This window comes from Prinia subflava, chromosome 2 (assembly GCF_021018805.1).
Source record: "Prinia subflava isolate CZ2003 ecotype Zambia chromosome 2, Cam_Psub_1.2, whole genome shotgun sequence".
Taxonomy (NCBI): domain Eukaryota; kingdom Metazoa; phylum Chordata; class Aves; order Passeriformes; family Cisticolidae; genus Prinia; species Prinia subflava.
This window is the reverse complement of record NC_086248.1, coordinates 11361046-11385842: the sequence shown is the minus strand read 5'-3', so window position 1 is coordinate 11385842 and position 24797 is coordinate 11361046. Positions and strand designations below refer to the sequence as shown.

Sequence of the window (24797 nt, the reverse complement as noted above, 5' to 3'; positions counted from 1 at the left end):
TGCAGGATTTATATGAAGGATATTTTCAAGTGTAAATTTCCCCAGTCCTATGAATTGCAATCCATACGGCTTCTAGGATCAGGATATCATACAACATGGTAAACCAGCTAACTGTAATGATTTTCAGATTCCCTAATAAAATCCCCTAGGGCAAATTATGTTTTTCAAGAGTATAAATAACCTCTTCGATGAGGATGAGTGTCTGCATTAGGAGGTCTTCCAAGTCTATGTAACCTATCAGTCTGCCTACAATTAGAATTTTCTATGTAGAAGCTAGAACTGTCTGAATAAGAACAAAAAACATATTACAAATAAAGGATCACAACTAAACATATGCATATATATATATATATGTATGTATGTATGCAAATTATGGATAGCTAAGTTGAGAATAAAAAAAAAAGAAATCAATAAATAATGGAGAGGACTGTGCTTTTGAACCAGAGTAGTCTAATTCTAATTATCTAGGAATTTACTGTATAGTTTCAGATAATTATTTTAGAGTCTCAGCAATCAGAAGAAAAGGAATGAGAATACTGTGTTTATATTCAAGCAAGTAGAATGAATCACTCTCTGGAGGCACCTCTTCCTATCCAGACTATAGAAGGACAAGATATAATAAACATAGACTAGGCTGGTGGGACAAGCTTTGATTCAAGACATTTTTATTTATATGTCAACATAAATTAGTGTGCCAGAAAAAAATCAGGTTGTCCAAAAGCATAAAAGCTGTCTAAGCTCTCATTATTGTCAATGAAGATATATTAAACAGAGACATGATCTGGAGCAAATTCAGCTGCCCAACTGAAGGTGTCCACAGCAGCATGAGACAATAGTTGTCTGGTTTCCAATAACTTAATTAACTAGATCTTTATAAAAGATAAAGGATGCTTAGGCACATAGTTTACCAATGGACACACAGAAGGTCCAGTTTCAGACTGAAACTTTTTAAAGGGCTAAAACTAGGTGAGATGGGTCATGTATGATGAATTGAACCGCTTTGGAAAATACTTGTGTAGACAAAATGAAATTAAAAGGCAACCAAAGGCAAATTTAGATAACTGACAGGAACACCAGCCATACACATTGCATGATCAGTATAGACACTGCTTTCTTTGGCAGATATAAAAATATCTGAAATGTGAGTGCCAGCAGGCAGCATATAGTTGGGTGCCTCTGTGAATGGAGTGAATGTCCAAACCCAAACATTTGCACCATCTAACAAAGAGACAGAACTGCTGATTAATTATAAGACTGATTAGACATTTCCTTATGCAAACTACTTTCTATTTAAACTTTTCAGGCAATCCTGAAAAGGTACTGAAGAGGTTCCTGAAGAGAAGAGATGATCTTAGAAAGTCATGAAAGAAGGGAGAGATGACAGCTGGAGGAAGAGTCACAGAGAGGTGTGGAGTCAAATGCTGGGGATGCCCAGGGATTTTAGCCAATGGCACCTCAAACAGGTAACCCTGAGCACCTGAACAGCAGGAACCAGTAAGATTTTCTGCCCTACCTTGCCAGACCAACAGTGATGTCCTTGCAAAATCCTATGAGCATTGTGTAATGGGAGGGAAGAAGTGAACACATGAAATAATTCATGAAATCATAGAATATATTGAGTTGAAAAGGACCCCATATGAATCACCAAGTCCAACGCTCTCCTTCTTTCAGGACTACCTAGAATGTATAAAAAGCTTTAATCTTGTTGATTTTTAAATGAATGCCAGCATTCAGGCCCACTTCAAGTTGTGGCTTACTCTGTCTTACCTGTGTGGCACTTTGGAAAACAGAGGCTATAAAAATGATTTTTATGTTTAGTGGACAATTCAGAATGAGTCTGCATTGCAGTTTTGTGAATCAAATGTATAGTGCAATCATAAAAAAAAATATCTCCCACAGAAAACCAAATAAAGTCCAGGACATATGTATTTTCTCTTTTTATAGCATTGATAAAAACAAAGTTAGGAAAGAATACTGGAAAAAAGTGTGGCAATGATTGGGTGATAGAAGAAACTGCCTCCTATTAGAGAGCTCAGTTTACCTCTGATGAATGCCTTTGTAATGCTAAAATATTCAAGTGCTGAAGAATAGACCACCTAATGCTAGAGTCTGAGTCTTTTTAAAAAAAACACACGCTGTTTTATGGGAAGGAATGAATCTACCTGTACCTCTACATGTATTTGTATATATATTTCCATATTTATGTACAGGGCAGGAAGCTCCTGGTGGAAACAAACATTTCAAGTGGTGACAGCTCTTCACCCCTTGATGTCTTCAGCAAGATTATTTATCTCTAGGGCCAGTATATTTTTTTTTTCAAATTCAAGTTGTCAAAGCGTAGAGGCACTGATAAGGTAAAACCTAAGAACTTCTAATATTTGAGCTTCTCTGGACTGCTTTTTGCCCTTTGTGAACCTGCACAGGAGAGAAAGCACTCACAGTCAGAGGAAGCATCTTTCAATGGTCCTTAGCTGGACTTCAGACAGTGAAAACTTCCAGTAACAGGTAGATTAATGGCATGAAAATTAGTAGCAGCACCAGGCTGGGTTGAGCATTCTTCCCTGTGACAGCACAGGGAGCAGGCACCCACTTGGCTCCCAGGGAGAGCTGGAGAACCAGGAGGGACCCCCAGGTGCTCCCCAAGGAAGGTGTCTCCCCTGGAAGTGCTGGGGTGCAGCAGGGAACATCCTGGGCACACAGATCCCTAGAGCATCTTCCGTGGGAGGGAGGTGCAAGTAGGGACTTCTCAGAGAGGTGTTTGTTCCTGAAACCCATAGGGACTGTGAGAGGATGCGTGTGTGATTTATATGTTAGGTGAAATACAGCAAGTATTTCAAAATCTGCAGCTCTTTGTTTAAGTCCTGTGTCTCACGTTTAACATCAAGCAGTTCCTGAACTCATGGTTCACTAATTGCCAGATAATTATGTTATTATTAAGTCAACACACTTCCAGTTCTGATCTGAAGTCCCTGAGGCAAACATTTTTACACATGACTCCTGTGTGTGTCTGTGACTTGTGCAGCTCTGTGGGTCCCACGGATATGACACATAAATTTGTGTCCAGGCAGCATGCACTATCTGCTGGCTAACTTGGGCTGCATACCTGCAGAAAAATCTACTTAGACCAGCCATATATTCCACATAATCATAAAAATAAGGTTCCATCTGGAAGTGTGTATGTGGATCATAAAAATAACTAAAAAAAAAACAGACCACACCCTGACAGAAGGAATTTTAAATGGCTGTCTAACCACAAGTAGAGGTACTTTGAATGCTTGAGTGGTATTGTGGTACTGCAATATTCAGTGGTATTCAATTGTACTGAAGGACAACTTTCTATAAGAGGTATGCTTACTAATGTAGAATTAGTGCACTTCTCTTTTTGCTCAGTATGAAAATACTTTATTTGATTATCCTCCCACACTCCTTTTAAAATAAGACCATGAGTTATAAAGCTTTCAAATAGCTAGATTAGGTATTTTAAAAGGTCATAGTGACATCTGAAAATAGTTACTTAACATTTTTTAATGTTATAGAGGCTTAAAATATTGCACAGGAATAGAAAAATAACATAATTAAGACTATAGGGAGAGATACCTGTCAAATTAACAACCTTGCAGCCTTTTCTATGGATTTTTAGTGTCATTGAACAAATCATAAAATTAATATCAAGAAGTCAGAAGTCAATTTTAGTAATCTCAAGTTTAGGTTTAAAAACCTCTTATTGCAGGTTAATGACACTTTAATTTTTTTTTTTAAAGAGAGTGTGGGGGGTTTTTTGAGTCTCTGTTAAGGACAGAAAGGAAAAAATACGAAAAAATTCAATCCTACAATATTCTTTCATGTAACTTCTTTTATCCTTCTAAATCCTGAAACTCTTTAAACAGACAAGTAGTATATTTTCTGAGACATTGAAAAAGAAAGAATAAGAAGCAGTTCCAAGCAATTTGCCATGGTAAGAGACCATATCTCATTAGCCTTCAGTCCATCAGTATATTGAAATATATGCTTAACCTCAAAACCAAAAAATGTGTTGTTCCCTTGGTCTAGCACACAACACTGTTCAGTTTAATCCTCTGGCTCTTAAAAAAAAAAGCTGAGCTCTTAAAATTGAAGCCGATCCCTGGGGGCTGCCTTGGTTAAACAAGCAGTCACTTTTTGGTGCTGCAGAAGTGGTGTCCAGGGGATACCTGGGCTTCTCTGGAGACTGTAAGGTTTATTTACATTGTAGGTGATCTTCAGCTGAGGGTTTGGCTCCTGTTGCACTTAGATCCAGGTTTGTGTTCCAGCTGTGCTGTGTTAAACCTCATGTCTTGCCTCTAGCCCAGACACTGACTGTAGCACTGATGAGCTCAGGATCTGAAGGAGATAATTAATGCTTTGGAAATTTTTTTCCAGACTTCAGTAACTGCTGAAGTGTCTAAATAGAAAACATGTGTTCTTATATTCCAAAACAGAAAACAGCAAGAAAAGGAATTCTCATGTTTAGAGAGGAAGGATGTAACCCTTCAGTGATACACTGTCCAAAATATGATCTAAAAAATAACAATTTTTTTCTGATAGTTTCTAATCTTTTAATCCATATTTTTGTATGCACCATATTTAATTATGAAACTGATAAAGGATGTTGCTGTTTTAAAGACAGAGAGTAAATTATATCTTTTTCTCCCCTAGGCCAAGAAGATGGAGGTATTTTTAAATTACTCGAAGACTGAAGCAAATTACCCTGTGACAAATTGGACTAAATTTTTGTATCAACAGCAGTACTACAAATTAAGTCGTGCTACAAATTATTGTGCATTATTATTACATGAATGGATTCAGTCCTAAGTTATTTTTAACCCTCATGCATATATTAATTATTTATATCTGAAATTGCTAAAAGAGGATAAAGAAGTGAAAGAAACAGGCTCCTGGAATTTTCCTATCTGACCATCTCCTAGCAAATGAGAGCAAAGTTATCAGCAGAGTAGATATTTAATTCCAAAAGTGAAAACTGAATTCAACTGTAGCCTGTCTCCAAAAATTAAAGGTTACTTTAAATTTGAAACATATGCATTTCCACAGCTTTATGAACGTTATGCATTCATTATTTTACATACTTTTTTCACTAAAAAATTGTGCCAACAGAGACCACTTGTAATGGAGAAATGTATCATAAAAATCCAACTTCCTCCTTTCTAGATATTAAGTGAAAATGAAACCATTAAAATGCATTTTCAATGCCTTTAACAGCTCATTTTCAAACTTTCTTTCTGCTTACCATAATCCTTATAAGACAGTCATGATTTCTTATGCCTGAAAGACTGGACACTGGAAAACTATATTTCATACTGCATTGTCATTGCTTGTTCTGGGTATATTAAGCTCCAAAGTGTTATACTAAGCTGTGAAGATGATGGCTTCACCTATGGAAAAGACACTTTTATAAAAGCTTAAGTATGTTTTTATACTCTTTATAAGAATTCATCAACAAACAAAAATCAAATTCTTGGATGCATCATTCTTGTGAAATATTCATGTGTATGACTAGACTAGAGAAAAATTCTCAAGTGCCTGTGTGAACAAGATCTGTTGTTACATGTTGGTGAAATCAGAGTACTTCAATCCAAGAGCTCTCTAGTGCTGTGACAAGTTCAGATTCATGCAGTTGAATTACTCCCAGTAAAAATAAAAGGTCAAATCAAAAGTTCCTTCAACACTGAAATCAGACTCCAGAGGGGTTCAGATATTCCAAATATGTAGACTAGTCTAGGGTCTAGAGGATGTGATCACCTTGCCAACAAATGGACCAAAATATAAGAAGCTTGAAAAAAGTTTCAAATCTGAGGAATTTTGATGTTGTAAACTTGCTGATGGGGTTTTATATCTAAGAGATTTTTGCAAAAAATTAGGGAACTATATGGTTTGGATGTTTTTTGTTTGTTTGTTTTAAGTTAAACAACATCCAGAGATGTTTACTTGTAAGGTATCATGCATATGTTATTGTGACTCTTTTTTTAGCTGACTTTGAAAATTAGGTTATTTAATTTATGTGGAATTCTTTTCTCATGGAAATTTTTTTATTGATTTAAAGGACTAAGACAACCAAGTAGTGGTATGTAAACATTATTATATGACTCATTCAAGTTCATTTACTTCATTCCTTACTTTCTCTTCTTGTTTTACACTCTGGGCATATTTGTTATGTTAGACATATTCTGTTACACAGCAAACAGCTATTGATTCCATCTGTGTGTTTGAAATCATGGATAGTCCAAATGTTAGTTAAAATCTGTTTGTTATCAACAAACTGCTTTAGCGAAGACACAAGAGTAGCTTTTCTTTGTTAAAGACATCAAGTGATGTCTTGGAATGCATGAAACATGCAAGGATATTTATAAGTACAAATAGAAAAATAATTTTAAAAGTAACCATACCTTTATTACAGGTTTTTTTGATATCAGCTTAATCCACGTGGGTGAATATTTTGTAGACAGGCAACACAAAGTGAGGGAGACATATATAACAGCTAAAAATAATTATACAGAGGACCAAGAGCTAATACATCATTTTGGGGAATGTTTTTGCTATATAAACTCATATACATTTCAAAACAACTATAAAGCTTTTTATTTACCTACAGGGACCTTGATTATACCTATTAATGGCTTTTTTAAAGTTCAAGGAAGTGGAGTGATTTTTAAATGGGAGAAAAGAACTCATTAGGGGTTACCTTGCCTTCTGTCTTCTAGCTGGTTATTGTAAACTTTGCTAATATTGGCTCTTAAGGGATATCAGAAAACTGTCTTGGGAAGAGTGTGATTCTGTGTTTGTGCTGGTTTTGGCTGGGGCAGAGTTAATTATGTGTACAGAATGGTTTCCATCAAAAGAATACAGTTATTATTTTTTTGCCTTTATTAAAATCAAATCTATGTATATTTAATATTGAAATATTTTTAAAAATGTTTTTCAACTAGCATGATTTGACATTAATTTTTTTCCAGTTGAAATAATCAAATTAACTGAGAAGTGGTTTAAATCAACCCAAATGACTATTCTGTCTAAAGAAAAGGTCTCAGCTGACAAATTTCCCCCCTTCAAGGGAAAATCACACTGCAGTTATTACACCAGTAAGAAGCAGAGATACACATACACCATTACAGAAGGGATGCATTTTGCAAAGGGTGATGTAATAAGGTACAGGCTAGAAAGGAACAAGTCCGTGATGATCAGATAGAACCCAAGAGGCACTGCAAAGGGCAGAGCAGGGAAAGCTGGGGGCAGCACAGGGAGAGGTGAAGCTGCATCTGTGCTACACCCCAGCACTCTGATGAACACCCTGCTATGATGTTTAGACCATAGCAGGATGTTATCCATGCATGTGTTATCCATGACCATTTGAACTGGGTTTATGTGGCGAGATTTTGGTATCAGGAAAGATGTAGGTATGACTTCTGTGAGAAGACACCAGAAATTCCTCCCGTGGTGGACAGAGACAGTTCCAGACCCCTCCAAGATGGATCTGTCACTGCACAAAGTTGATCAATCTTGGCAGCACCTCTGTGATAACATATTTAAGAAAGTGGGAAATGTATTGTGCAACATGTGGGCATGAGGAGTGAGAGTGTGAAAGAAACAGCCCTGCAGGCCCAGGATCAGAGCAGAAGGAGGGGCAGGAGGTGCCCCAGGTGCTGGAGCAGAGATTCGCCTGCAGCCCTGGTGCAGCCCATGGGGAGGCAGCTGTGCCCCCAGAGCCCATGAAGGACCATGGGGGAGCAGAGATCCACCTGCAGCCATGGAGGACCCCACAGCAGAGCAAGACAAGATGCTCTGAAGGAGCTGGTGACTCTGTGGGAAGCCTGGGTTGGAGCAGGCTTGGGCAGGACCCACACTGGAGCAGTGTTCCTGAAGGAACAGGAACACCACGCTGCGTGCACCGTGTGTAAAGGACTCATGCTGTGGGAGGGGACTTCTTGAATTGCTCTAGCCTGTGGAAGAGACCCCATGTAAGTGCAGAGGAGCAGTGTGAGGAGGAAGGAGCAGAGATTCAATGTTATGAACTCCCATTCCCTGTCCCCTTCACTGCTCGGGAGCAAGAGGTAAAAGAGTCAGAGGTGAAGTTGAGCCTGGGAGGGGTAGGATGCTTAAAAATTCCTCCTTGTTTTTCACTGGCCTATGCTGTTTAAATTGAAAAATAAGTTAAAATAATTTTCTGAAGATGAGCTTGTTTTGCCCATGACTGGTAAGGGATCTCCCTGTCCTTATCTTGACCCAGGAGCTTTTTATTGTATTTTCTTCCTGTTCTCTTGAAGATTCTGAGGGATAGAGTAATTTGGTGGGCATTTGATGGCCAGCTAATTCAAACCACAACACTGTTTTATGTAGTTGCTAATTTGGAACAGCCAGGTGATTTGGTTATTCCTGTCTACAATGTTCTCATTCCCTTACCCTGTATAGTGTCATACAAGATGAGTGGGTCCCATTAAGTCCAGTGAGGCTTCTTGGACGAAGGGATCTGACTGGAAAAAGAAGAAAAAAGCAACCTCATTTGATGCTACTGGTGCAGCCATCATTATCAAAGGAACATATGTGAGGGAGAAGGTGAAGGCAAGGGCTCCTGTGGGTCATTACTAAGTTGAGGTTTGACAGCCAGTGAGAGATGGGAGATTAGCCTTCAAATTGCCTTTTTGCACAGGAGCTGACCTCTTCAAGGAAGGGTCCCAGCCAACCTCTCTGTGCCTCAAGGCTGCATCTCAACTGAGAGGAGGTCAAAGGCAGGAGCCCATGGCTGTGACCCTCTGTCCACACTTCAGGTGTGCTGCCTTTCCTTGTTCTCCACCTTTAGCTAAAGGCAGTTCCAGAGGGTAGTTTTGTGTCAGTCATCTCGGAATAAGGCAAGCTTATAATCAGAGGTTCTCATCTCTGCTGGAAGTTCAGCAGGGACTCATTCTTTGACCTTCTGAATTGAAGCAATTGAAACCACTGAAAATGTTCACCAAAAAGTCAAAAATTGTCTTTATCTACAATAACAGAAATTCTCTTTTTTTCTTCTTTTTACTGAATACACAGTTTTACTTAATGAGCACTGGTTTGGAGTCAACTAAAACAGAACAGAGTTTGCCTTTGCAAAAAACATATTATGTAGCTTCTGAGCTATATCTCTCTTGGCCTTCTCAGTGACCATGTAACTGTAAAACATTCCACTGAAATTTTACAATTCTACAAATATAGCAGAGCCTATTTTCCTGGTTCATGATTTAGTGCTGTGAAAGGTGTTAATTTCCTTCATGGTGCAAATTGCTAGTTTATTTAAAGATGTTGACAACAGAAAAAAGCTTTTTTTACTTTTTTCAACTGAGCATTTTTCTTCCAGAAACATGAAAAGATAGAATAATCTAAATATCTATATAAAAAAAATTTCAATACAAGCGACAATTGATTGAAAACATCATGTTCCTCTCATCTCTGTGATCTTTTTGACAGATTCTCTCTTCACTGAAGGGCTGAAATATCAGACAAATGGGCCTACAGATAAGAAAGCCATCTAGTTACCTGCTTATCCAGTTCCTTGGCTGAAAACAGTGTGGGGGTTTTAGTATTGTTTTTCGGAATTAATTTCTACCTTGTGCTCTTTAAACAACAACAACCAAAAAACATAACAAAAGAGCAACAACAACAACAACAACAACAACAAAAATACCAACAAAAAAAAACAGAACCAAAAAAAAAGAATAAAAATGAAAACAAACTACTAAGCAAACAAAAAACAAGGTACATGATTGTTATCTGTTACACTGACTGTAACACTAACTGTGAATCACTAACTGTGAATCTAAGTGCCAAATAAAAATAAACATTCAATAAAAATTTTAAAATGCAGTGACATTTTATGTATATAGAAGACAGAGTTACTAAGGGCAAGAGCTTTCCATTAGTCTTTTAATCCTCATATGGGTATTGTGACTATTTATAGTAATTTCAGTTATCCTAATGACAAGGCCAATGCACTTGCCTTTTAGCTTTTCTCTTTTTCCTCACCATGTATTTATTTTATGATCAGGAAGGCTATATGGAGGGCAGTATAAGACCACCAAATTTTTAATTTTGGCTCATCACTAAATGACAGTAACATCTTTTAATTTCCTTTTATTGCAGAGATTTCTGTGTTACTTCGTCATAATATTGTTTGAATGGCTACTAGCCTGGAACAAACACCTAAGTCATACTGGAGTTAGAGAGAGAAATTACACTTTCAAAGGAACAAAGAAGAACCACAGCTGCTTCTTTTGCTGACTCACTGGCCAGAAAATCATCTCAAACAAGAACCAGGGCGTTAACAGATTATTTCCTTGTAGGTTTTTTTCCCTTGTACAACAATAAAAAAGGCTTAGAAGCACTAACTTGGGTAATGCAAAACATGAAAGAAAATAAAAAGGGAAAAGCGATAAAAAAATTTAAGTTCTTCCTAGAACAGTTATAATTGTTCTGATTGAAGTTGAGTAGAAAATGGCTGCCTAAATATTGTTAGTTTGTTCCTTTTCTACTGATTTCTTTGGTAAGTGGTAATGACAATTTTTTCCAAAAAATGTAAAACCAACATATTAATGGAGTTGTTCATCAATACATAAAGGAATTTTTTTTCCCTGAAGAGGTCATATTATGTCTAATCATACCATACCTGAGGGGAAAAAGTAAACAAACAGTCTTAATGGGCCAAATGATCTTTAAAATAGATCTGGACAAGGGGCAACCTTTTTTCAGATGGGGATTATTCTCTGTTATTCTACTCAATTGTATTACTCTACCCAAGACAGAACATCTATTTTCAGAGAAAAAAAAAAAGATATCCCTAGCTCTTCTCAGACTGTCTCAAATCACCTCTATTCTTCTGCCTTGTTCACTGCTGCAGATGCAATTATTTCACTAAGGCTGCTCAGAATTGTTTTTGAGGAAATAACAGAGATGGAAGATACATCACTTTTATAAAAAAAAGTGTAAAGCATATAGAGCGGGGCAACCTAAAGCTGAAGGAGAGCAAGCTTATTCCATAAGGTTTGCACCTCTGTACTCTGGTTAAATGTTGTTCCATTTGACTTCCCTCTCTCAGCTAGAGACAAGTAAAACATAAGAAACATCAGTTACTCAGAGCCCAAAACAAATAAAAATATTGCAGACTTAGAGGGGTGAATAACCATGGTACAAGGAAAAACTTGTACACATTAATAAGTAATTTATCAGCATCAAATAAATAAAAGCCAGCACCACTGACCTTTTTCATAAGTACCCAGAGCAAATTAAATCCAAAACTCTTCCCATAAAATCATAAAATCAAACCAGATATGCAATCCAATGCAACTGTTAGCAGCACTCAATTGGATGGACTTTTGTGGAATTGCTCCTACACTTGTAAAAAATAATGAATCCTTAATAAAGTGGAGGATAGATGAATTCACTCTTTGATTACTGCTATAATTTGACTTCAAATTGGAAATAATTAGGAACAGAGTACTGAATCTGGGTTTTTATTTCTATACTTTGGGCTTCTGAAGATTGTGATCTGAACTGTGTTGCATGAGATTGTGTATTTTTAGGTGACAAAAGTATTAAATTCTAAGTTGGAATGTGTTAGAGGTAGACAAAAACAACAGTCTTTTCACCATTAGAGTCAGTGAGTTTAAGCTTTGCCTCAGTGAGCTGTTTCAATCTATTCTCAAGCACAGAGACTAAAACCTCAGCTGATGTTAATGGAAGTTTGGCATGTGATGATGCATTTTGTTGAACTGAAGCCTGTGATTATGTATTTTGATGAACTGGAGTCTGAGGACTTATCAAAATTACAACCACTGCAAAGACTTCCATTGCCTTTTGCTAGGTTTAAGATAGGTTGTTTTGTAAGTTAATGGGTATAAAAATCTCATCCTCTCATCTGATAACATTTTGTTCTCACCCTATTGGGAAAAATTGGTTGTCCAGACTCAACTGTCTGCCTGTGCTTCATCAAAGACTGGATCCCTGAGAGCCAGTGCTGTACTTGAAATAGTTCCATTTGAGGTTCAAGCAAGTTTTTAATCTGTATTTACTTGTGTGTGTTTTGCTTCTGTGCCATTGGTTGGTGCTGTCCTCTGGAAAACTCAGAATATTTGTTGCCTTAGTGGTCCTTTCTTCTTCATATAAACTCTTTGACTTGACTGCTACAGTGCAGCAAAAATAAACATGTTTTTCCTCTCCTCTTCTAATCACACAGCTCCAATATCCATATTCAAGTATGCCTTTCATCAGAGCTTGTGATGCTTGTATAAGACAGTTAAGATTATCTCTAACGAAAAACATTTGTCTTTGCTTTTGAGAAAGGAGAGCATTTCTGTAAAGCCTTCATGATACTCATGTTCTAATGTCCTGCCTGAGCTTGTTAGAGGTGACTACTGGAAAAGGCAAACCAATGAAAGTTACCCTAGGGAAGAGAGGGAACATAGATGTAAAAAGTCTCAAATTAAGTTCTACCAAGCTAATATGGTTTAAGTTTTCAAATTTGAGAAAAGCAAGATGGAGGGGGAATCCTTAAACTTCATTCTGATGTTGGAAAGAAGTGTTGGTACTCAGGAAGTGTGTGCAAGTCAAATAAACACAAACCCGGAGATTTTCTGGTTATTAAAGCCTCCCTTCTCAAGCCAACTATTTACTTCTTTTTACTTTGCCAAATAGGATCTGTTTCTTTACTAAACAAGTGCTAAGTATTTTTATTTTAGTTATTCTTTTGTGTACATGCTGTAAAACTATAAATTGGAAGATAATTGCTCTTTATTTTGAATTTTCTTTTTGACAGCGAATTCTTGCGAATAAATTAGTTTGGGGACCACTGGCTGTTCAATACTTACATGCACTGGGAGGCCTGAGAAGAGAAGCCAAATATTTGTGTTATCTGACCTGCATACAAAGAACCACAGAACCACAGAATCTCTGATGTCAGAGAAGAGCTCTTAGATTATCACCACCATGTTAAACCATGCCCTCAAGTACCACATCCACACATTTTTGAACACTTCCAGGGGTGATGATTCCACCACTTCTGTGGACAGCTTATTCCAATGTCTGACCATTCTCTGGAGAAACATGTTAGACCTTAGCTGAGATCCTTTGTCACTGATCATCCAAACCTACCCGACACTCCTGTTCCATCTCGGAATCACATCCCTGTAGGTGAGAGAGCACGCGGCAGAAAGGCACCAGGTCATGCTTCCATACTTCCTTTAGGTGGAAGTAGGATTCAAGTTGTGCTCATGTATCCATCAAGACAGACAGAATGATTGGATCATCTGCATCTAAACACTGGGAAGAAAATGAAAGAATTTTGATCCCTGGCCTGAGGAATACACTCTTGGAGAAAAACAAATTTAAGAGGCAATTCACCTGATAATCATGAAAACCATTCTCACATCCTAAATCACACTCCTTTTCTATATGTGTTGTTTAGGAAGGGATGTGTGTTACGACTCTTCTGATAGCTGAGAAGTCATTTCCATTTGCTACTATAATGATGTCACAAATTTCCCATTACTTACCCTGTTTTTCTGGCAGTAGAAGATCTTAAGGTGTTTTTTAGTCTCTTCAAGACAAAATAGTGCAATCAGAGTTCTGTTGTTGCCTTTTATTTTTCATTTTCTTTTGGTTATGACTCCTTGTTCTGTTCACAATTATGTTTGTATTAACTTCATCTTTTCAGGCATAAATTTTCCTTTCAGATTCCTCAATGGATGTCAAGTGCATTAATTAAGAGATTGCCTGATTTCATAACTTTTTAACATTATGACATATCCCTAAAATAATCAAACCATTGAGGTATTTTCTGCCTTATTCAAAGTCTTTTTTAAAGAGTTTTTGAAAGATTCCTAGGCTTTGGCATGTGTTCAATTACTTATAACTTTTCACCAATGCACACTTGTAGGAGAAACATTAGCCTCATTGTAGATATTTCCAGGCTTGGGGTCATGGTTTAAGAGTTTTACCATAGAAATTCCATTATACCCAGTAGCTAAAACAGGGTCTGAGTTCCAGGCATAGCCTTCAAATTTCAGCTATTCAAACAAATTAAGGCAAGATCTTAGCACTTGAAAATTTTTCTCATATGTTCTTGGCATTTCCATTGAACTCCATCTGACATCTAATTTTGAGAGCTGGAAATGTGATGAATACATACTCTCCCCCCATGAGATTTTATTTTCACCAATATCTTTAGATATAAAGCCTGGAGGATGCAGTAAGAAGTTGGCATGCAGAGAGGTGATAACTTTTAGGAATGTCACCTGAGATTATGTGATTTACTGCTTTTCAACCTACTGAATGGATGTAAAAACTTTTAAAAAACAGTATCAGAAGCAATGTTGCCAAAACCTACTCCTCACTAAAGTGTTCTGGATAAACACATCTGTCAGTTGGCTTAAGTCAGAGGTTTAAGACTGCGGAATGCAAAAATGATTCTTTCAGACACTCTGATTTCATATAGCATGTATGGATTTTATCATCCTGCCTGTCTTACCTGCCAAGGGTTTACCTTTACCCAGACTTCAGTAAAGTCTCTGGTACTGTCTCCCATAGAGTTCACTTGGAGGAGCTGTCAGCCCATGACTCAGACTGGTGCACTCTTCACCGGATTAAAAACTGTTTGGATGGCCATGCCCAGAGAGGGGTGGTGAGTGGAGTTACATCCAGCTGGATGTGGCTCACCAGTGATGTTCTCCCGGGCTCACTGCTGGGGCCAGGCCTGTTTAATGTCTTTGTCAGTGGTCTGGGTGAGGGGACCAAGTGCACCCTCAGTTCACACATGACACCAAGCTGAGCAGGAGTATTGCTGTTGACACCAGCAAGTGAGCTGGAGGGCAGGAAGGCTCTGCAGAGGGATCAGGACTGATGCTGAGGCCAATTGTATGAGGGTCAACACAGCCAAGTGCCAGGCCCTGCCCTTGGGTCACAACAACCCCTGCAGTGCCACAGGCTGGGGAAGAGTGGCTGGAAGGAGGCCAAGTGGAATAGGGGGTGTTGGTCAACAGCAGCTGAACGTGAGCCAGAGCGTGCTCAGATGGCCAGGAAGGCCAACAGCATCCAAGCAGAAATCACGTGGCCAGCAGGACCAGGGCAGTGATTGTTCTCCTGTGCTTGGCAGAGCTGAGGCCACACCTCAAATCCTGTGTTAGTTCTATGATTCAATAAGTCTAGTGTCAGCCTCAACACGGTCATGTAAAAATTATTATCTTTATTCACTTTCCCATGAAAATTGAAGCACTAAATAAGGCACTCAATTTCTCATTTTAAAGTAGCTGAGAAATCCAAAAACATATTGACAAATCACAACTGGAATCCCATCTGGTCATATGCAGTGGAACTGCCATCAAAAATAAAGCCTGAAATTGTTCATAGAAACAACAGGGAAAAACACACTGCTTTTTAAGTCAACTAAATTAACACTGCTGTGTATACTTCCACATGCATTTCATTGCCATCAGAGCAGTGATACTGAGATAAACAAGGTTCATATTAAGATCTGAAATTTTATTTCAAGCTCTTTCTTTGAATATGGGCAGTGCTTTCCATTCTTATGCTTTATATATGCCTAGGAAGAATAAATCCAGCATTAGAGCCAGTACAAGTTTTTCTCCACTTGTCTGTGGTACAGGCGCTGCACAGACAGAAGCAGCAACTCAATGATGTCAGGAAGTCAGATTATGAGCAGGCAGTCCCAGATACAAGACACAAAGTTATTGTTCTTCTACAGCAGTCCTTTAACTCATTGTCAAAAAAGAGATTGGGAATGACCATACTGCCTGGTCAAAAAGCTAAAAGGTGCATTGGACTAGCAGCTTTCACCAACTGCTGCTGGAGGTTATAACAGGGAAAAGACTCTAAGAGATGACCAGTAAAAGTCACATTAAGATCCTCTGACACATAATGTTTTAAAGAGAAGAAATCATTAAAAATAGAATGTTTTTGCTGTAAAATGCATTATTTCTCCACTGCTAACAGTGTGCCTTGATACATAATTTTCTGCCATTGTAATGAAGTTTGATGGTTCTGATTAATGTTGTTACTAGAATTGCTTTTCATGTGATGAAACTAATGCATATATATTTAATTTTCATTTTATGGACCTCTATCTTACATGATCACACATATTTACTTTTGGTTTTCAGACCTGTTTCTCAGCAGTTATTCAATAATTTTATGAAACTGTTTAGCATCTACCATTTTTTTCACATTTTGTTCTTCAACTGTATAATGGGAAATATATTTTGTTTTCTCTTCCACATACCTTATTATAAAGAAAATTATGAGACTTCTGTCAACACTGGCAGTTTAATGTAATTTTGGTTAAAATGAGTAATAGAAAACAATGCTTGCAAAGTTCCAAAGGGAGGAAATGTTTCCATTATTTTCTTAACAACCTACTTTCTTGAATAGCAAGAGATTCTTACCAAAACAAGACACAGAGCTTTGATTTTAGGAGAAATTATGAGAATTCAGAATATGCACCATGACCTCAACTTTGGAGTTACTTCTAAACCCATGAGAGCTGAAGAAGAGAATTAGAAACTGGAAGCAGGAAGAACTTCAGAAAGACCATCTGATCTTCCCTTCTTCAATAAGGCAGTGGAAGTCTGGCCTTCCTCATAGAAATGGCTGTAAAACAAGAAAATTTTACAAGTTTCTTTATATATATAGTGGTTTATCCTAGACACACACTGCTGAATAAAGAATGAATTATGTTGTTGAATTCATGTTTAAACCCAAATTATTTCAATAAGTGACAAAGTAATGTTTTGCTATGGAATATATTTTAAATGCTGTGACTGAAAACAGATCTGCAACCACTTCACAGAGAGCAGTTGCCAGGGAGAGGTGGGGCAGGGCTCCACATCCTCTCATCACCCAGCCATCAACCCCTTATCAATAACAGGCTCCTAGTGTTTCATCTGAGATGTCAAGGGCAACCTAGCTCCAGTTCCATCCATATACTCTGCATTTCTCAACAGGTTATTGAGCAGAACCTGCAAAACCTCCTGAAGGCAGCTTTCCTCCCAGTGGCTGCTCCTTATTCATAAGCATTTCCATTAGTGATGCTTCATCTTGTTTCACAGGCAATTACATCTGCTAGATTCTGGCTTCTTCAGAGACCTTTCTTTTCCCATTATTTACCTGTACTGAATCCATCTTCCCCACCATTCCCAGACTCAGGTTTCCTAGAAGTCCATACTCATCCAGCACAGGTATTAAAGCTACATGCAAACTAAGGTTTGCTAAAGGTTTCCGATTGGAAGGAACACTGAAAGACCCTTTTGCTTGTCTTTCCAGAAGATGTTCCCATTCAGAGAGACCTTAAATGGTAATTTGAAACATCTTTGGTTTGTATTTAAAAATACAGCAATGCTGTGTACTTTTGAAAAGCTTTAGACATATGTTGGCCTTGTGTTGAGAGATAGATTTATACGTACAAACATTTATTAGTAGGGTGTTTAGATGATGGTTTACAGCAATTCTATAGTAAGGTCAGTTTCAAGAAAAAATGCAAACTAAGGGGAGACAGAATAAAAGCAAGAAAAAACCAAAATTCTCTCCAGTGACAATCTGGGAAGTGAAGCCATTGGTATCCTCAAAAAACATCTTCCACTTCAGAGCTTCAAGGCTCTGAAAAGACAAGTTACAGAACTGCAGCTGCAGTGCCCTAGTATTATAAATGTGAAGCCATCTTCTTAAGGCACTAAGCAACATTTCTGGGCTTGAAAGGTGGTTTATTGTTAATTCCCCTCCATAGCTTCACTATTTACTCCTCCTCTAATAAGTGACTGCAGTCTCTTTTCCCACCTCTTCTGTCTGCTGTTCTCCCTCTCCTTCTGTTTCAACATTTCTGACCATGACTAGCACACAGGCATGCCCTGCAGCCAAAATTCAAGTACCTCTGCTTTGCATCGACAAGTACTTTCTTCCTTTCCTTTACTGGACACTGTAATACAGAAATATCTCTAGTGACAAAAACCTCCATTTTGCCTTCCTAATTCTCTGAGCAGCAAAAGTCTTTCCTATTTATGAAATAAAACATATCTGCCAGCTCTGGAGCCACCTGACAGAGCAGTTCCTGTTCTCTCTTAATGGCCTATTTAGTGATAATGAGACATAGTGAGATATCAAATGCCACAATACCCTGTCATTACACATCACTGTATTTATCCTTGCAGTAACTTTGAGATATTTAATAAACTGTATAACATTAATATCCGGATAATTTCCTAGAAGTTTTCAACTCTAGTGATCCTTTATAAGCAGAGATAGTATAAAGACATGTATTTATGTTAGTTCCTTCTTCTACAGCAGTTGACACTGTCCTGCATGAAATCCTTGTCTCTAAACTGGAGAGACAGGAATCTGATAGATTAACTGCTTGGTGGATAAAGAATTGGCTGGAACTGGATGTACTCAAAGATTTGAGGTGGTTTGATGTCCAACAGGACACCAATGACAAAAGGGACTCCTCAGGGGTTGTTACTGGGACAGGTGCTGTTTAATATCTTTGTCAGTGACAGGAGCAGTGGGGTTGAGTGCAGCCTCAGCCAGTTTGCCAATGACTCCAGGCTGTGTGGTGTGATCAGCATGCTGCAGGGAGGGGATGCCAGCCAGAGGGGCCTTGACAGGCTTCAGAACTGGGCCCGTGCAAACGTTCTGGGCTTCAGCAAGGCCAAGTGCATGGTTCTGCATCTGGCTGGGGGCAATCCCAGCACAGATAAAGGTTGGGCAGAGAATGGATTGAGAGCAGCCCTGGGCAGGAGGAATTGAGAATGTTGGTGGACGAGCAGCTCAACATGACCCAGCCGTGAGCCCTTCCAGCCCAGAGAGCCAAACGTGTCCTGGGCTGCATCAAAGGCAGCGTGGGCAGAGGTGAGGGAGGGGATTCTGCCCCTCTGCTCAGCTCTGATGAGACCCCACCTGCAGGGTGAAACATCTTAGAAATAGGGTTCTGCAAAAAACTTAAATAGCTCTCTCAAGACACTGGAAGCAACAATTTTATTGCTAGCAGTTATTATGTACTATTTATGGTAAGCAGCTTTTTAAGGACTGAAATGCAGATTGTGGTCTGTTTGCTATCCCTAATAAAACCAAATATAGGAAAATACATATATAGGAATATGTAATGAGACTAAATATAGGAAAAGTCCATAAGGACACAGATTTTAAAAACAAAATAAAAAGATCAACAACATATCAGGTGTGGTGGAGAAAAAGAAATAACGCTGTAGGTAGGGCTTTAGCTTGTGAAAAATGTGCAAACAAATGCCAGGAGGAAGAAATTGGATAGCACAATAAAGAAGAGGAAAGGTTCTGGGGGAAAAATCAAGTAAATGGAGCATAAAAACAATACTGGTAATTAATACAAGAAGGCACAGGTGAAAAAAAGCTTACAGGGGAAAAGAATTCATAAGTCACTCAAGCTGTGCAGAGCCAGAGTGCAAATGAAAATTCAGTAGCTAACACAAGGAAAGGAAAAATCAAACTGCAGTTGGAGGAACTCGAGATGTGCATTGACAGCACAACTGCGAGGAGGCAGATCTAAAAGACGGATATATCTTCCTTTCTCTGGGAGGTCATGCAAGGACACTGAAAGGAAAATGGAAAACAAAAAGATCTTTAAGAAAATATGGAAAGGAACACAAAACCACTGAGAACACAGCCTATTGATTATAAACTTCTAGAAACCATGGAGCCCATAAAAATCATGGACAAAAAAAATTATAAATCCTATTGAAGATAAAATTGGACTGTTCTGAAAACAACCAGATGACATCTTATTAAAAAGCTTAGAATTTCCTTTTTTTTCTCTCTCTCTCCTTTTTTTTTTTTTTTTTTTTTCCTGCAGACAGAAGGCTCCTTCTCATCTAAACAGCAAATGAAGTAATTTTGCTCTTCCCACTTTTGTAAAAATGATTGGGCAAGAAAGGCAAAACAGCATTACTCACAGGAGATATTATTTCTGCAATAATGAAGGGAAATCAGTTTTTCTTATGAATCTAACTCAACTCAACCAAGAATAATATCAAAATTTACCTGTGTTTTTGGCAGGCATTTCTCAATAGTGATTGTGTGGAACTGTTCTGTGTTTCCCCCTTTTGAAAAGTCTCCTCTTCAGCATTTAACCAAATGAGGAGAGGAATCAAATTTATTTGTGGAACTCCCAGAGGCTCCTATTTTTTTTTTTTAATCATTATTACATCTTAAATATCTGCTATCTGCATTAGTCTGCTTCTGTCTCTTAAGAAACACCTTATTTACAATAAGGTAAGCTCAAGGATCAGTTGATTTTAAAGAAAATGCTTGATATATTGTACTACTTATTGATGTAGGATGTCCATGTTTAAATACTTGTACATGAACTGAATCAATGTGGCTACAGGAAAATGCCTTAAAGCATTTATTCATCCTGTGCAGTGAAGCACATGAGGAAATGGAATTTTAATGACAAACTGCTTTAAACAGTAAATAGAGGAAATCCAAACTGTCATTTAAGTAGACCTTCATGTGAAAAAATACTGCAGCAATGCATGGGAAGGCTGCTGCACAATTCCCATCTGATATACATATTTGCAGCTGACTTAATATGACACTTGGCAGAAAAACAGCAAACTATTTAAATAATCATTTAAGTACTTTCAAGGAATTTAAGTAGAAGAAAATAAATAGAATAAAGCATGTTCATAAGCTGAATTGTATCACAAAGTAATATTGTGTGCATTTCATTTCAGTCTACTGTTTTTGACATTGTGAAGTTGTTAATCAGACACTGAAAATAAAATAGTGCCTTCACTGAATATGTTAAGTGCAATATTGCAGGCATTTTAGAGGTTTATTTTCAGGAGAAATGCACAATAAGCATCTACTTGCCACCTGTGTAGTGCACCTACTCTGACATTTTGGTGTGTGTAAGGGTTTAACTTCTAATTACATGGGGCATGCTCAGCTTAGACCAGAGCACAGCAGAACGAAATAAGGTGACATCACAATCAATTTAAGTTTTATGAGTTAATTAAAGCCTTGAGCTCCCATGTGCATGCCAGGCAAGGAATGTGACAGCAAAATTTGTGAGAGCTGTGCTGAATCTCTGCTACAAGCTGGGACAACAGAAAAATAGTTTTCAGATAGGAAAACACAGCAGAAGCATCACAGCCTCCTGTCTTTACAGGAACATTTAGGAAGTGAATCAGGGTGCATTACACCTGGAAGGGAAGGTGTGGGGTTTGGTTTATGTCATGATACTGCCATGATATAACCCAGCTGTGAGGGAATCTGTTTGAAAGCAGTATTTAAGATCAGAAAAGCTGATTGGTGAGCATGCAACACCTAACATGGAGACCACAGTATATATCAGATCTTGTAGCAGAGCAGAAATCTGGTTCTAGCTCAGTTTTATCATTTTCAGATCTATAATTTTCATTTCTAGACCAGCGAATTTTCTTTTCTGGAGATCACAGAATTTTCTTTTTAAGCTTTCTTGAGATGTTTCTTTCATCTGTAGTAAAGAATACATTTTATTAATTTTGACATGTTTAATCAGTCACACAGCTCTGTCTGACCACCATTTGTTGAATAATTTTTACACCACAAACCTCTCCATTAATTTTCCTGGCTGATTGGACGGCGTAATGGAACGTTTTACAAAGTGCTGCCCTATTACTAGTTCAGCATGGTGCTATATTCAAATCCTGTAAAGGTAGGGAACACTTTTTCCAGAGCTTTAGAGCAGTCTCTATAATGTTATATTTATATTCTTACACAGCTCTTATCACTGTGACATCTGACTACTTCCCAGGCCCCTATTATATGATACAGCTACCTTATTTTATTGGAATGAGCCTAGATAATTTCTCTGCTTGGAAGAAATGGAAGAATGTTATTTTTGGGTTATTTAAAACTGCCTGTTTATTTTTAGCTGGAGAGGTGCCTCTAGCACAGGGAAAATGATGCTTTGAAGCAATTCTTCATTCCATCAAGAGCTTATTGTGTAACTAACTGCAGACCATTACAAAACTCAGGGCCTAAATAAATACCTACTCTACAGACTGGGACTGAATTTTGCCATGTCCTGAAAGCAATCCACTATCAAAAATTGACCTGTTCATGCCTGTGGAGAACCATTAGGTCTTCACTGGCAGAAGCCATGGAAATCTTGGGGGAAAATAAATTACTGGTCATGTTCTAAAGAAGTCAGAAGCAAGAACTGGTAATTGGAGCCACAATGACAGATCATCTCTTTGAGAAAATTAAGGGGGAATTATTAATAAATACACACTAAAAAGAGGGTGAAACATAATGTTTGCATTATACATTAGCAGCAAAATGTGAGAAAATTTGCATAAGGTACACTGGCAAACTTCCAGTGATAGTTTTTTGTTTAAAAGCTATTCATGAAGAATATGTGCTTCTACATTTGCATGTATCACATATCTGTTTTACTCTGAAATTTTATGTTGTTCTATCTCAGAAATTTGACTGAGAATACTTCTATTTATGATTAGTTTATAAGTAACACCCCAAGGTTTAGCATTCTGTGACTTTCCAGACAGATGTCATTCTGGCTGATGCTTCTGTGGAGTCTAGAATTCAATAGTTCTGTCTCTGTGTCTCTCTGCCAGACAAAAACTGTAAAGAATTATGGAAATATGAGCTCCCTTTTATTATGTATTTCTAAATGAGTGAAGAAATAGTAGATTTATGGAAAATAATCATCAATAAAGAAAGTTTCCAGAAACAAGACTTATTTCATTTTTTAATAATTTATTTTGCCTCAAGACGAACAGCTTCACAAATCGATTTCACCATCAGTAACAGACACAATCATCAGTAAACTAAATAGCAGATTTTGTAATTATAAAGCAGCTGATCTGGAATAGGTGGAATCTGGAATAAGTCAGTCTGGAATAAGATCTTGGAACTTATTGTCATCTTTCTGGAAGAAAGATGTCAAGCAATGGTTCCTTGAAGAGTTGAAAAGGTACCAAAAAATCCCTCCCTGCCACTGCCTAATCTAGTATTAGTGTCCAAATCTTGAAAAGCCAGTGTTGAAAGACATTTTTAAACACTGCCCCTATCCCATATAGGCATTAAGAGCCATGTATAATCATTGTCATAAAACTTAAAAGGAAGCTGCAGATATTATTGAAGACCCTTTCCCAAATTCCAGGGCTGCCCTCTCCTCTGTCCCAGCTGTTGAAGGCAGGCCAGCATACAGGAACACATCCCTGAGGAGGGATGGCAGCACGGGGCTCACCTCCACTGCCAGAGTCTGCCCAGAACAGGTCTGACTGACCCAGGCTGCTTTTGCCCATTTGGTCAGGAAGGAGCTTTAAAAAATGAAATTATGGCCACTAGGGATTACTAAAGTCACAAGTGAGATGTTGTATTTTGCTCTTGTTTCACCCACTGCCCAAATCAAAAGGAGTGACATTCCCTTGCTGGTGCCACGGTGTGCTCCAAGAACTGTGCCATGCACACCCACAGCTATATTTCATCACACCTTGAGCAGAAAGATTTTGTCGTGCAGAAGTCAAGCAGCCCATAGCTTCTTAGTTTTCTTTGTCCCAGGGCTGCTACAAAACACAAGTGTTTTTTAAAACCCTGCAGCACAGTGGTAAGCAAAAGTACTGCCCTTCACTTATAAACACTCACAGCTCCTGGTGGTCACTGCTCTGAGCTTGATATTTCCACAGTCTCAAATATCTTTGATACATTCTTGAAAAGAACCTCCACCAAAACTATAGTTATGTTTTTATAATCCAGAGAAAAGTTGCCAATAGTGTAATGTTCCATAATACACAAGGCCAAGAAGTGAATTCCTTCCTGTCCTCTCAAAGCAGAGCAGTAAAGGCAGATCCAGCATGGAGAAGAGAATATGAAAGAACAAAGGCAATTCTGAGCACTCACAGTCACTGATGCTCCCAGGAAGGCTTTCAGACAGATTTCCTCCAGGACCCCTGTGAAATGGCCTCAAGGGTGCTGCTGCCAGAGCCTCTTCTCTGCTTTTCTACCCTGAGTCACTCAGATGCTGAGAACAGCCAGCTTATTTCTTTTCCTACATTAAGCTGCAATTTGTAGCTGTAGTCCTAAGCTATAGCTAGATGTACATTGAACATATATTATTTTGCAGCAGATACTCTAACCACTCCTGCCTCATCTTGCCTGATGAATTCTGGCTCTATAGAAAACAAATTATCTTTGAACTCATCTGGAGAATGGAGGAAGTGCTTGTACTTGGAACAAAAGATGCTTTCCCACTACAGCAAAGACACAAATAACTGCAGTTTGGTTTCCTCCCCCAGACATCAGCTTAGAAAAGAAGAGATCTGTTTTTCTTCAGCATAAAAAGCAAACCCATAAATATCCTATTGAAAGGGACCTCTCTTCCTTTAAAGTTGAAAAATGGTTTATAGATATATATCATATCTGTAGTTTTATTATCTTTCTCCCGTCTTCTCTTTTATCCCTCTTAAAGGATCTCTGAGCTCACTTTAAAAGAGTGAAAAAGTCATAAAGTGAAAATTCCTGTTTTATTAAGAATCCTGTCAGTCTCAATCCAGAAGGAGGTGATGAAAGAATTTGGGCCACTTCTATTCTTTTTAGGTCCTATAAAAAAAATCAAAGCACCTGAGTGCAGAGGCTTAAAAGGGCGTAAAGCTGTAGCTTACAAAACCTTCCTAGAGATTTTCTGCCGAAATTTGCTGTTAAGCAGTTAAGTTACATAGTAACAATGTAAACTTTGTACAGTTTTTGCATGAGAAATGCCCAGG

At 38.0% G+C, this 24797-nt stretch overlaps 1 long non-coding RNA gene across 2 annotated transcripts in view; it reads right to left on the bottom strand.

Annotated features, from left to right (window-relative positions):
- LOC134547680 (uncharacterized) overlaps nucleotides 1–24210 on the bottom strand; it is a 28713-nt gene extending 4503 nt beyond the window's left edge. For both annotated transcript variants that reach the window (XR_010079541.1, XR_010079540.1), the window contains exons 1-3: nucleotides 23935–24210; nucleotides 13141–13308; nucleotides 8431–8501 (exon numbers count right to left, since the gene is read on the bottom strand). This is a non-coding gene — a long non-coding RNA (uncharacterized LOC134547680). The remainder of the gene's footprint in view (nucleotides 1–8430; nucleotides 8502–13140; nucleotides 13309–23934) is intronic.
- Nucleotides 24211–24797: the final 587 nt, after the last annotated feature.